This window comes from Patagioenas fasciata, chromosome 1, assembly GCF_037038585.1.
Source record: "Patagioenas fasciata isolate bPatFas1 chromosome 1, bPatFas1.hap1, whole genome shotgun sequence".
Lineage (NCBI taxonomy): Eukaryota > Metazoa > Chordata > Aves > Columbiformes > Columbidae > Patagioenas > Patagioenas fasciata.
Window position 1 is genome coordinate 178073511 of NC_092520.1, and position 14853 is coordinate 178088363.

At 44.4% G+C, this 14853-nt stretch overlaps 1 long non-coding RNA gene across 1 annotated transcript; it reads right to left on the reverse strand.

The window, feature by feature from the left end:
* Nucleotides 1-6064: 6064 nt before the first annotated feature.
* LOC139827080 (uncharacterized) lies at nucleotides 6065-8894 on the reverse strand. The gene is made up of 3 exons (XR_011737269.1): nucleotides 8813-8894; nucleotides 8036-8233; nucleotides 6065-6519 (listed from the first exon to the last, which is right to left on the reverse strand). It is a non-coding gene; the product is annotated as an uncharacterized lncRNA (long non-coding RNA).
* Between the last annotated feature and the right edge of the window lie 5959 nt (nucleotides 8895-14853).

Sequence of the window (14853 nt, forward strand, 5' to 3'; positions counted from 1 at the left end):
TAAGAGGCAGATAATGAGATCTGATTTATTCTCTCTGTAGCTTAGCGTTAGCAACTCCTAACTAGTCTCAGCTCTGCCAGTGAGTTGGTGCATAGTCTTAGCAAGTCATTTTGCTCCCAGGACTGGCAGAGGGCAGCCTACATCCTGCTTGGCCACTGTTCTGGCAGGAGCTGAAGCATCCCAGATGTTTTCAGTGGCCCCAGAGAAAAGAAAGGAGCAGGCATGGGCCAGACCTTGGCTCTCCAATTCCCAGAGGAGACTCAAGTCTTCAGCATTGGTGATGGCATTTCCAGGGATGCCTCTCTCCCCTCTTCTCTCCCTTTGTGTTTTCTCTTGACAAGGTCTGCACTTGTTCCTGGCACAGGATGGGATGGAGCAGGAACGGATGTCCCTGCCCAAGCCCGGCCAGTGCAGCCCAGCACTGGCACTTGCTCCTGGGTCTCTTCCCAGCTCTGCTGCCCCGTCCAGCTCCTCCACTCCCAGCCCTGCACTGCAGTGGGAAGGTCTGTGCCATGTCCCCTCCTGATCCTCAGAAACTGCTGGGAGTCCTCCGGGAGGTATCCCTGCCCCCACATCGGATGCTGGTTCCCAGGAGATGGAGACTCAGTGAGGTTGTGGCCAAGGCCAGGTATTAAGTGCCTCTGAAAAGCTTTAACTTCCTATCTTCAGGCCTCCAGTTTTTGGTACCCATGCTTTAGTTCAGGCATGGAATGCTGGAAAAAATATTAAATGAGCAATAATTGCTTCATAGGTGTAATAGCCATGCTGGTAAATCACATTTTTCTCTAAAATTGATAATAAACACATGAAATAAATAAAGGTAATCATGCATTACATGTCCATGGCAGTAGATGATACCAAGCCTATTAAAACAGTATCAATCAGGCACTGAAAATGGTTTATATTTAGCACATCTCATTTTAGATTAAACAGACTCTGCTCTCAATTATCCAGTAATTACCTAGAGGCATGAAGGCATGTACACAACGCTACAGCAAAGCGACTGTGTGAGCACTGGCTTACTTTGCTGTTGGTAAACTTCATTTTGTCAGGACTAATTGGTGAGAACGCTGGTGATGAACACATGACAAGCACAACACTCAATAATGCTTTAATAAAGTGAGAGAAGCAAATGTTTTCCATCAAACCTCTTCAGCACAGGAAATGTGATTAATTAGGCACATTCATCTAATTACTGTATGAATTCTCAGGAGGTAAACCTATACTCCAAGGCAGATACACTGGATATGATTCCAGAGGCTAGATTCAATTTCTTTTTATGTGACTTTTTATGTAAACATTAAATAAGTTATTTTTTAAGGAGATATCTTAACCTTGATTGGTTTCCAGGATTGGATCAAAGCCAATCCTAATCACCAGTATTCATCAGACCTAACAACAGCTCTTCCTTCAGAATAACTGTGTGGGTTTCCTGTTATCTCCAGAGAGACTCGAGCGTTAGGAAAAATGCAACCACCAAATTGTTTGTTGGATGTTGGCTGCGTCTTACAAGCCTTCAGCTTTCCTTTGCCTTAGTAATGTTCGGGTCTGCAGGGCTGGAGCTGCTTTTTTAATTAGCATCAGCAAATAGAGGACACAAGGCTCCAAATTGTGTCTGTAAGGCACTCACTAATGCCTGGGGACAAACCCTTTAAAAAATGTGAGCCATAATGTTGCTTCCCTTAATCTGGGCATGGCTACCTCCATCAGCAGCTGCAGGGGATGTTGATCTCCCAGTGCTTTCCACAGCTGGTGAGGGAAGCCCACGGGCAGGGCAGCCGCCGGAGCAGCGGTGGGTGCTGGTGGCGTCCCCCCATCCCAGCCACCACCGCCAGCCCGGCTCTGCCCTGGGGCTGCCTCCCAGCGCTGCCCACCAATGCTTCCAGCCTGCACCCAGCAAAACATGCTTCTGCAATGCAAATACTCATTTCGCCTGGGAGAGTAGAAGCCGCAACTGCAGGAACAGTTCAGCCAAGCGACCTGGGGGACTGTAACCTCTGCTGAGAACTCTCCTTGTCCCAGCACAGCTGAGAGCACATGACCAGGGCCAAATTCCCTCCCCAGCTGCAGGGTATTCCCAACCATGAGGTCACACAGAGGAAGGCTGAAGAGACTGAGATGCACAGCACAGACAGGTACACCATCAAAGCCGTGCCTTGTTGTGGATTTGTAAAGAAACACCACATATTGGGGGAAGTGAGGCTGGGGAGAGGGAGACCAAAGCTAACAGCAAGGGAAAATCCATCTCAAACCCCCACCATTGCTGTCAGCACCACTTCCGTTCCATCCCCCTCTCCCTTCCCCATGGGAAAACCCACGCCTGGTGCCTGTAACCTTAAAAAGATCGTTGCCAGGCTATAAATATCCAGCCATCTATTAACTGCATAAATCGCACAGTCCAGAGAGCTCTTCTTCCGCTCTGCTAAGGTAACCAGCATCAGTATTGCTCACCATCACAGGTACTGCCATATTTGTCTTATTAAACCCAACAGCACCTTGTTTTTTATCGATGTATTTGTTCTAGGGGTTTACAGCAGCCTAGTCCATAGTGCATTTAAAGTCAACAGAGAGACTCTTGCCTGACTTCTGTGGGCTTGGATCCCTTCCAAGGGAAATATTTTCCTACTTAAGTAACTCTGAAACAAGGCAATCACATTAAAAAAACATACATATATATCCTACCCTGGAATGTTTCTTTTAAAAATATGTTGTCAACAACAGACAGCAAAGAAAGACTAGCACTGGGGATATATTTTTAATGTTGCCTCAATCAAATGCTTCAGAATAATGAAGTATTTGCAAAATAAGCCTGTTTGCATTCATGGCCTTCCCAGCTATGGCTGGCCGTGGAGAACGGGAACCACTAAGAAATTCTGGTCCAAAAGAAACAACTAAGGAAAGCAAGAGCTTTCTCAGGCTGGGGGAAGCCCCATGGTGTGATGCAGCCAGTACTTCTTACAGTCCTCTGTCACTGTATGAAGCATCTGCCCCATTGGTGTGGCCAAACTCATTGCAACACCAGCTCCCATCAAAGAGCTGGAGACCTTCCAGAGCATTACAGTGAGGACATTGTATGCAAATGAATACAGGCAAGGAGGTATCCCCATGGCAGAAGGTAGGGCTTCACTTAGTCTTTGCTTGCTGACAGCAGCCCTGGGAGGCTCCCATGCACCCAAAATAGCTCACTGTGGCGTTGCTAATGCACCACAGGTACAAAGAACAGCAGCACATGGATATACCTGTGGGTACGTGGATATCTGAGAAGGCACCTGTAATCGTCCCTGCAATGTAATCAGAGCTCTGCCCTCTACTGAGCGTGTAATACCTCCTTGCATAATATTGGTGGGATAATTAGTGCCACTTCAGCAGGATGAGCCCAGACATACAGCACTGAAGCAGCTGGGTGACTCACCTGGGATGTCTTCTGGCTCCTGCTGGTGACAACCAGCCAGTGTGGTGGAGGAAACCCTTGCAGTGCTCACCAGGAGGGCAGGTCAAGCCCCCACTGAAGCACTAAGGAATGGACCAAGCTTCAAGCAACACTGGTGAAACCCAAGACTACATAAGCATCACAAAATGATTAGCTACTAGGATTATTGTTTGGGAAGACTATATGAGGGGTTCCACATGGGCACTGAAGAGCCTGCTATCATCTCTTGATTCTCAGGAAGAGGAGAGGTCTAGCACAAGCTTGCCCACCCTATTTCATAAACCAAACCCATATGCAGGTATTCCTCCAGTGTGGCTGACCTGGTGTCTTCCATCATTTTGTGTGTTTGTTTTGGCTGTGACTTAGGACACCAAATTTCTGTGTGCCTCGCTGGGATATGCAAACCCACTGACATCTTTTGTCTAAAAATAAGCCAGAATTGCTGCTTACCTCTGTGTGCTACTTGCTGATTTTGGTGTCTAATCTCTGTCTGAAGGAGGCGGCATTTAATGCATGGCCAGGGCCTGCAAAGCAGTCTGGCTGGACTTGTGCAATGTGATGCGTCAGATATAGATTAGAGTCAATTGTATGAGGTACCTGGAAGACAACTGTGAGGGAGGCAGCAATCAAATCCCCTCCCCTCCAAAATATAGTGAAGGGACAAGTGAAGTTGTAGCACATGGGCTGCAAAGCCACATCTTTTTTTCCTAGGGTTTGAAAAGGCAACCCCAGAGTTCACCTTACTGACATACATTGATACACAAAAGGCCCATCTCTCCCAGCATGCGTTGATCAAGGTAACAGACCTGCTATTTTGAAAACCAGCACAGGAGAACAGTAATTTGTGATAGATCTTAGGCAGGCACCATCTGCCTAGGACACATCCCACATTCTTCCCCTCCTTTCCAACCCTTCGTGGTCCTCAGGTGGGTACCTTGCTTACAAGAGCTGCCATTGAGTTAGGTCCTCATCATGGAAACCAAAGGAAAGATGGCATCACAGTCCAAGAAACTGGGTCTGTGTCCTGTTGAACACATGGGGGAGTGCAGCATGGAAATAACAGAACAAGTACTGGAGGACTTGAAAACACCAGAAATAGTGGTTGCCCTTCCCAGCCCTGCCGGGGCATGAAGGAGATGCATGAGGAGATGCAGGCTTGATTGCAGCCCTAGCAATATTTCTAAGGCAGGAGGTGACCTGCAAACTCAGCCAACAGAGAGCAATAGGTCTCCTGCAGCTGAGACCCAGAAAAAAAGTCTTTGGGAATGAAAGGAAAAGTCATGAGCAGGAGCATGATGATCTGCATAAAAAGTAAAAATGGAAGTTATCCATCCAGGTCCTGTTCCACTCTCCTTGCTCCTCCCTCATCTACATGGCTGAAAAGCCACGTGTTGCTGGGAAGGGTGTGGGGCTGCAGTGGCAGGACATGGGCCAGATATGGCAGCAGAAGGCTCCTACCCTGGACTCCACTGAGCTCGAGTACATGCAGAAAAAAGTCTGGAAATCAGGCACTTCACATTCAAAACCCATCTTCACATTTGTCCAGCTTGCCTCAGCTTCGCTGTCTTCCCACATCTAATGGGACAGGTCAGTCCTTTGCACCATAAAAAACATCCTACATGCAGTTGTGAAAGGATCCTCTCTTGTTTGTCCTTTTCCAGCTGTCACAGTTTCTGAAATATACACCAGCATATGGGCAAATGCCATTTTGATGAGGGAGAATCATAGAGAGGAGAGCTGTGAACTGAAATCAAGTGTGGGATTTTGGAATAACTGGAATATCTGGACAAGGAAGGATTAGGAGATGCTTCTCATACCATTTCTAAGGTGACTAAAGCAGCAAGTTATTTCCACTGCATTGCTAAAGCATTACTTACAAAATATATCCTATAATTTATATACAGTGAGAAGTGGCTAGAAATGTGTGTGTTTTCAGAGTGCTGGCCTGAATGAAAAATAAACAGTTTTTTGTTAAAAAGAAGTCAGAGGTGTCTCACAATATCTGGAACCAGATTTATCCTAGAATTCACTGTGAGTGACTTAGGTTAGGGCACACACCTGCTTTTTGTTCCCCTTTTACATGATGCCGAGTACAAGAGGCCCCAGCCCTGTGAGAGAAGATCTGAGCTACTGCAGGGGTATAAGAACTATATGGACCACAATTTGGCTAGGATTTTGAAAAAGAAGCCAGGGACACAGTGCCTAAATCCAATGGCACTTTTGAGATCAATAGTCTATAACATTAATTCTTAAAGAATGAAAGTTAAAGGAAGGTGTTCATCTCAGCTGTAGTGCAAAGCTCACATTGCTTGAGGAGGCCTTTCCCAGTACAAAAAGTCAATAATCATGTATTTCCCCATTACAGTCACACTGTGCATTTGTGGTTCAGGGGATCACAGATTTCTTCTCTAAATGTTGAACACTTCTCTCCCCAGGTTTTTATCTGGGAGCATACACGCTACAAAACCCCTTCTTGTATCCATAATACTGATATAGAAGAGTGATTCAGGATACCAGGATCTGTGCAACATCCCACTCAGTAACAATAAAAAATGGATGCTGAATTAGAGAAGCCTGAAGTGGAAAAACCATTTAATGAACATTAGGTAAAAACTGAACTCAGAGTAAGATGATAAGATGTACATAGGGTGAACTACTTTAAAATCCTGGGAATACTTCTGATCAAAAAGGAGACAGTGATTTGTCAGGCTCCCTATACCCATATGTTCAGAAGTGCAGTTATTCATTTCCAGTTCAGCAGTTCAAAGCCAAAGGTGTGCTAAGCAGGCTTCTTGACATTTGAGAACAGCAGCCGTCTTCAACCCAGCATGAGAAACAAGATTAGCCTTTCCAGATTAGAAGGAAAATATTAGTGAAGCACCAGAGGGTTCAGTGTGGGGTCTTTTTAATAGTGTCAGACTTGGACAATGATACTGAAAGCACAAGCTGCCAAGTCTAGAAGGCAGGATGGATGAAGTATTAATTTACTTACTGCCATAGTGCCTCAGCTGATGGTGAAATACTGTTCAGGATAGACTGCTATAAAGGAAGGATTCTTGGAGCAAGGTTATAACACACAACAAGAGTACCTAAAACAAAAAGAAAAGAAGGGTTTTAAATTGCCATATGGAAATTTCCAATGCCTTCATCTCAGTACATCTGCAAGAAGAATAGGAAACATGGAACTGGGTGACTTGGCCAGAAGGAAAAAAGGGGACCTTAGTGCCTCACCAGGGATATACTACATAAGCAAAGAGTTTAATATCATTTGAAGACCTGCTAGCAATCAGAAGACAGATTTTCCTCACAGTTTGGGCATTTTCTACTGATTCAATATTTTTCTTTTTACCTACCGCCAAATCTCAGACTAAGTAAGGGCAGAATTCCTATGAGACCACAGAATTATGTGTGTGTATGAGTCACTAGCTCTGGAATTGCATTGATCTCTTCCTTCACTTTTTTGCTTGAGTTATTTCATAAACAAAATCACCCAGCAGCAGATAGCTAGATAGCCTCCATGGTGTCATTTTAGGATATGTGCGTGGCCCAAGAATGGTGTCCTTATACTTTTCATCTAGTAATTTTAATTTGTTTCTTCAGCAGAGGATATCAGAAGCTGTGTGGTAGAGACTTAATCCAGCAAATGCTAATCCATCAAACCAGGGCCAAGCACTCTACACCATTTTGGTCTCAGTACTAGAGAGGGCTCAGTTTGAAAATCTGTGTTCCCAGCACTATGCACTGCATGAGGATATTCCTGTCCCCACTCTGTGACATAGGCCTTCCCATGGAGAACCAGATCTCTATGTGGTGTGGATCAGCTGTGCTTCCTTCATTGTGATGGAGCTACACTACTTTAACATGAAATAAGAACATAGATTTGTACATGACAATTCCATTTGTTAAAGCTGAATTAGTAAACAAACAAAAAAAATCAAATACCTAAATACTTTTAATTTATTTGACTGTGGACATGAATAGCAATGCACAAGCTTCCTGGGAAGTCAGCTGTCCTCCCAGAAGATGAACTGAATTGACATCATGCTGTGTCTTTGTGTTGTCTTCTTTGCTCAACCATATGGAAGAAGCACTTCTGGATTTGAAATAAGCTACAAGTAAGCCAAGCCCAAATGCTAACTAATCGCACACTGCCTTCGCATACCTATCTACAAACATTGACTGGTTTCTGGAAGCCACAGACCATGGTGCATACTGATGAGCTCACAGGCTGCTGAAAGGGATGCTGAACACTGCCCATGCTCTGCGTGCTTTGTGCAGCCACTAACAGTGGACATGGGGTTCACTATCTGAAATGTATTAATGAAAGGCAAAATAGGAGAAAAAAACCCCTCCTCTTGAGTATTGCAATGAGAAACTGCTACCATCAGAAGCCAAAATAAGTCGTAGTGCGCAGGTATGTGCTGCATCCCCGAGCCCAAGTGAGCTGCCATCAATGTGTGCCTGCACAGAGCATGTTGCACAGCAGGTTCAACTGGAGCTGACATCACCATTTCCCTCACAAACAAACTGTCTTTCTGCAACAGCCACATGCTGGGTTCTCCTGACTTGAAATCCAGGCTGCAAGAGGCAGTCAGTCCTTCTTACCTGGCCAGGGTACGCAGACCCCGCGTCCATCAGTACCGGGCAGGACAGGGGAACAGGTCTGAGGATATGTAGTTTTTCCTTTTTCTCCAGCTAGCAGAGCGCTGGTGGTTCACACCATTGCAGCCTCTCCGGTTTTGTTCAGGTCCAGTTTCCATTGGCTCTGGGAGGTCAGGCTGCGGTGCTCTGGCTTCATCATATCTGTAATTCACAGGAAACATAGATTTAATTGGTTAAGGCAGCTTTTGCAATGAGAGACTCCTTTCCCAGAATGCTTTCCGGCAATCAGTTTACAACAGCATCATTTATTGTCATCACTTAACGAAATATTAGCAAGGCTTTTGCCCCGGCAATAGGTCTGTCTGTACCAGCCCTCTCCTCCCCTGGGCAGCTGCCAGACCACATTGCCTCGGCAGCTCTCCAGTTTCACTCCACTTGCTGCTGAGAGCTGCATCAGGTATTCAAGCTAAGCCTCGCCTGCTGTGCTCACTTCTTAGGCTTTATACTTTGTGCTAGAGTGACTGACTGCTAAAATAAACCTGACAGAATTTTTTATTTTTATTTTTTCCCCCTGGAAGTGATTTCAGCAGAATTTCACCTATTGCCTCACAAATACAGTTAAATAAAAAAGCCTGGAGCCTTAATCCATCTGTTTGCTTTTTTAGGCAATATAGGCAGTAAAAGCAACTTCTTTTTTATTGTTATTTAGTTATCAAGATCAATTCTGCTTTTTCTCTTTTAAAGATAAGTTTACATCCAAAATCCGAATAATCAAGTTACCTCCTGTTGTGGCAATTCAGCTGCTCTGAATTTCTCTCTTCTCCCCAAACTTGGCTTTTTCCTTACTGGAGAATAACCCGCGTGTCTCCTGGCCCCTGATAAGAAAGCAAGCTCTAAATCAACAGGTAGTAGTTAAGATAGGTGGCTCACTGATACCGTGGCTTTCATGTTGTTTGTAATGACACTGACAGCCTTGACTTTCTGTGCTCTCCTCGCCAGGCCATAAACCAGCTGAAAGCCTGGAAAGCCAGGAGAGATAAGAGGCCAGTACAAACACAGCACCTGCCTGCAAGTTTCGATGGTGTCAGCTCTTGCAGTCATAGTCGTGTTGCTCAAAGAAGTAGGAAAAAGATGGGCAAAAATCTTCCTATGTTTTCGTGTCTGGAAATATCCCTTGGTTATAACCACAATGTCCGAAAACGCCAATTCTGAATAAATTTCTTCTGAGAAGCAAACAAAAAAAAGCATTGCGATAACAGTACTGTGGAAACAGGAGGCTGGAATATTTCAATCTGACATTTTCAAATACTTTGGAATTAAGAGGGCAATATAAGGAAATCAATGCTATAATTGAAAAAGCTGCATTTCAGATTATTTTGTCCAATCCAGAACAATAAATACTCCCAAGTTTAATGTTACCAGAATCTCCAAAATTACTTTTTTATTACGGTTTTGATTTTTAAAAAAATATATATATTGGAAAACAGCTCTAAAGCTGGTACTCCATAACCTCTTTGCAAACAAACAAACATACGAAAACAACAACAACAACAACAACAAAAACTAGGAATACATTTCTGTTTTATTACTTTTTATTAGTCTGTTTTCCCCTTGTATGTAAAAGGTTATTATTTTCCATGCTCAAACAGCACATTTAAAATGTGGGTTTTCGCAAGAAAACTTAAAGGTAATTTTAGATGGAGACACAGTGTAAGAACAGGGGGGGTTTATCATTTTATTTACCTAATTATTGAGCTAGTAAAATAAGGACACCTGAGGTAAAGGTACAGCACGAGAACACATTTGAAGTACAGCGGTTTCAAATCATCTCTAAATTACCTCCTCCTCATGTAATTTGCCTTTGCTTTCCAGTGCCTGGAGAAAAAACAAAATTCAATAACATGAATAAGTGGCAGAAAATAATAAAATGAACTCCAAAAAAATGAACTACACTAACATAACTTGTGTGTTAATAAATTAGTAGCCTGTCAAACCAAGAGTTTCATAGCAAAGCACCCTCCTCCGCATAAACTACCTTAGCCAGTGAGGGACACGCCTGCCTGTACCCCCAGGATGTCAGCACAGGCGCCTGCATTGATCCCAGCTGCAGCGGAACATCTGGGGAATAAAATCAGTATGCAGGAACAAAACTGGTGCATAATCTTGTAATGGGGACTGAAAATTGATGAGTGCTGCTGCATGTGACCAGGTCACCGATGGGATGCTGTTACGCAGAAAGGGAGCCATACTGCTTGCAAGTCCTGGTATGGAAGAGAATTTAGAAATTCTGGCATTTCTACGTCATTTTTCGTTCCGCCTCCACCCCACCATTCCTCTGAGTTGCCACTCATGTGAGTTACCACTCGGTAAGGGAGGCAAGACAAAATACTGCACCTCCAGACGCATAGAAAGTCTGGCTGTCTGTGGAGCTATGCACCCAGGGATGCCTCAGCCTGCGTTTTACCTCTTTCTAATGTCCTAACACAGCATAAATGGGGAAAACAAGACCCCTCTGCTTCTTATACACTGACAACTCTTTCCTCCAATGTTGGAACGATAGAGGACTCAGCACTCCGATTCAATGTGAATCACGCAAAAGCCATTTATTACAGAAACATGTCTCCTTATATACGCAACTATTCTCTAATCACGAATCCACGCTCCAAGCATGGATTCGCTAAATGAGTATCATGGGCAGTCCACACGCTGGAGCCCCACCGATGATAGGTCCGACGACTCACGCCATGCTGAGGCCCTGTTAATGAAGAAACGCCCCTCTTTCTCACAGCAGATTCTGTTCTCAGTTTCTCGAAGTGGCCTTGAGATTCCTTTGAGCCTGACTAATTCAACAACATATCTCCTTCTAACGAAACCCCTTCACACTCCAAGACCCTCGTTCAGTGTTTTTCACTCATGGGAAGCAGGCAAGGAGGGAACCCAGCCTCCCCGGGCATCTAAAATAGTACATTTACAAATTTTCGAAATATTTCTGTACCAGAGACCACCTCCATAACTAAAACCTAGTTGAAGAGGTTTTATTCAAGATTCTAAGGGAACTAAAGCATTTACTTTTAGGCACAAAGCAATCCTGGGAAAATTCAGGTGACAGATCAAAAACACCATGCAAACTTATGGTAACAAAATACAGGCTCTCTAATTTATCAGCCTATACTCAAGTGGCTGCAGATAGCAAAAAATTACCTGCTTGCAGATGCTTCAGCAAGTAGGTAAGTGCCCACACCAAGCTTTTACTGTGAAATGATCGTCTAAAAAACCTGCTATCGTATCTATTTCTAGATCATACACAGTAAAAAAAAGTGTTAGAAAAAGAAAATCTACAATGGTATTTCGACCTACCTCCATACATTTAGAAGGACAATTACCAAATAAATGAGGGATTTATCAAATCTGCACCATCGATCTGATCCCCCTGCCTGTGCTGCACACTCACCGTGACATTTTGGTCCACAATTGATCAGTTTTGCCTTATTGCTTAAGCACAGTTTTCTTGTCGCACGCTAACCTGTTATTTTCTCAGTAATTTCCTGTGTGTGCCTCAGTCACACTAAACCAAGCCGAAAGCAGACATTTGCTGCCACCACGGAGCACAAAGAGCGTTTATGGCCACGTGGAGGTCTTAGTGAGGTGGCTGTTTCAGCGTGAGAACTGAATAAGGGTTTTGAGGGGCAAAGTCTTGCAGAAAATCCTGCTGTGGTCCTCTTGAAGTTTTATCTTGCGAGGCTGTGGTTGCCCATGCTGGGTCTCCATGGGCGCTGCTGTGGGGCCCCCTTCTCTCCACGTGACACCCCTATGTGTGCTCCCAACTTGCTGGTCTGGGCAACTGGGCTTCAGCTTCGGGGTGAACTACATTGACAGACATTGGTTGAAGCAATGTCAAAGACAAGAGGTGGCTGTCTCAGTCCATTCTTGGAGCTAAAACCTTTTCTCCTTCTGTACAAGTGCTCATCACCATAACCCTTACAGCTGGTTCCTCTGCACTTGGCAAATGTGATTGTTAGTGTGTTTGTAATGATCTACTTGCTAGTTTTGCTAGCAAAGCTCTCCTCTTTGCTTCCCTTCAGATGTTTCACCTCTCCTTCCTTGCCAAGCATTAGCAAGAGATTTTAACCTTCAAGGCCCTGCTAGCCAAGCTGCTGTGGAGGCTGTATAAACACCTATAGGCCATGACTCCTGCTGAAGTGAAGACACATCCTGGCATTCATTTCAGACACTTCCTAAGCAAAGGCTTCGAAGATGGCTTTCACAGTTAGTGGCTTTTCACAGTTAGGCTCCAAGGAGGAGGATGGAAACTCCCATTTCCACCCCTACTGCTGGCACATGCCATAATGTCCCCACTTCTCCTTGCAGCACCTCGGGACACTTGGAAAGTTGGCCACCTAAAAATAAGCAGCATGAAATACCATGCTCCTTCTGGGCAATAGATACTTAACACTGTTAAGGAACTTTATTTAAGAGCCCTCCCTTGGACTGATGTGCCAGAGCTGGCAATGGACTTCATATCCAGCAGTAGGTGACGGCAATGTGAACAGAAATAATGGGCAGTCCAGGTTCAAGTCCCACACTCTTTCTGATGTGAAGCAGGGATTTGAACCACAGTTTCTCTGGGAAGTAGTCCAATTGCTCGGCCGTTTGATTTTTATGAAGGATAGAATGTCCGTGGTAGTTGTTTCACTGCACATAAAAGAAATAATTCCATCTTAATCTGTAAGCAAAGTTGAAAGGCTTTACAACTAGACATTTAATCCCCTCAGCTAGGATAGCACAGTGAAAGTCTTTGTCATCCTAGTTAGAAGTGTGCACCACTAAATTGTCTGCGTATTTTGGAATGTGTGTAATCAACACCAGCCCTCCCCAGACAGACACTAACTTTTATGGTAACTTCTCCATTCCACCATCATGATCAGCTTTCCTCCCTGCCACAGCACAAAGTTTAGAAACAAAAACAAGTCACTTCCATAATAAATAAATAAATACGTGCGCAAATACGTTAATAGGAAAATAAATTAAAAAAATGCAGTGCGTTTCCTCCTGTAAATTCAACATGAAAATGCTCTGCTGTTGCCAATGGCCAGCTAGAGCAATCCATCTGAGCATCATTTCAGCAGCCACATCTGAAGTAGCCAGCAGCTCTGTGGAAGCCAAGAGGGACCGTTCTGAAGATCTCAATGTTGTTTAGTGGTATTTCATTACTACAGTATGTTTTAGTAAACACGGTAAGGGGTAAAACTTGGAAAGTTAAAAAAAAATGAATTTATTTGAATTATTCCCATAGATTATGTCCCTGCTTGTAGGACTCATTCTTCTCCGGTTTCAGCTGTCTATCAGAGGTGCCCAGGGACATCATTATGCCTTCCTTCTCAAAACAGCCTCTCTTAGGCTTACGGCAAAACCACTGCCCTTGACTTGTACTACCAACAAGAGATCTCTGCCTGTCCCAGGTTAGACTCATGTTGTGCCTCCAGCAACACAGACTGGAAGGACTGATGCATGGTGGGCTTCTGGAATGTGCAAAAACACCCTACAGCCATTTTGGTCAGACTGGTTGGTTAATGAAGACTGACAGGCTAGAGAACCCAACTCACCTGCAAAGGCAGAGGAGGGGGCAGCAGGGGAGCGAAACATAGAATCATATTATAGAACGACAGAATGACCTGAGTTAGAAGGGATCCACAAGGGTCATTGAGTCCAGCTCTTGTCCCTGCATAGGACAAGCCCAAAATTCACACCATGTGTCTTGAAAGTGTTGTCCAGTCTCCTCCTGAATACTGTCAGGCTTGGGGCCATGACCACATCCCTGGGGATCCTGTTCCAGTGCTCCACCACCCTCTGGGCAATATTGCCTTAGCGACTGCCAGTGCCACCAAGGCAAGTGTTGTTTCTAGTCCCCCCCAGTACTGCCCCTCCTGCTCCTAGACCAACCATAATCATAAGTCCCTTTACAAAAAATAAACTTTAACAAGCAGTTATAGAAGCGTGGCAGCCCGAGTTAAAAGATGAGCAGTTTGTGTGTTGCTATTCCTGGCCAGGCGCATGATCATCTTGCAGACAGCTGGGCAGAGCTGGGCTCAATGCCACTCAGCTTCTCGGCAGGGCCACCCCTGCCCTCTGCTCCCCAGCAGCACAATGTTAGATATCCAGGCGTGCCACTTGTCATTTTGATGTCAGCCAGTTCAGCATTTCTTTCTAGCAATGTTAGCTTCTAGGGGAGAAGGATGGGACAGGGAGAAACCTGCCTGTTTACCTTCAAACATGTCAGTCATTGCACACGAGCTGGAGTTTGCCAGCATGAATCATGTTCCCATATTCCTGGCAATATTAATGCAAATAAACATCTCAAAAGCAGAGCTTGAAAACAGGAGCAACGTTCAAAGTGCCTGTGTCGTGGGTATGCTTGCTTCTTTTTCCCTTTTCTTTCTTTTTGATTTGAAAAACAAACAAAAACGCCCTGTATCTCTATAACTGATGTTCCTTAAAGGCAAAAGACATAGATAACCGTACCAGAAGGAATCTGCCTGCTGCAAGCCAGTGCAAGGCCTCCCCGATCATGAGCTGACATTCACCATTGGCCCTCACAATTATTTTAGTTGCCTGTGCCCCCAGTGATGAGAGCTGGTGAAATTTTAAAAAGCAACACAGCAAATGTTTTCATTTAACCACATTTTTAATATCTCAGTGGAAAAGTTGTTTGTTTTGATAAGACCTAACATTTTTACCACACAAAAAGTTAACAGTAAAACTGTTCAGACAATGGCCAGTTCTTCACAAAATAATTTTTCCAGTCCATATCTTTGGTTGGCTCT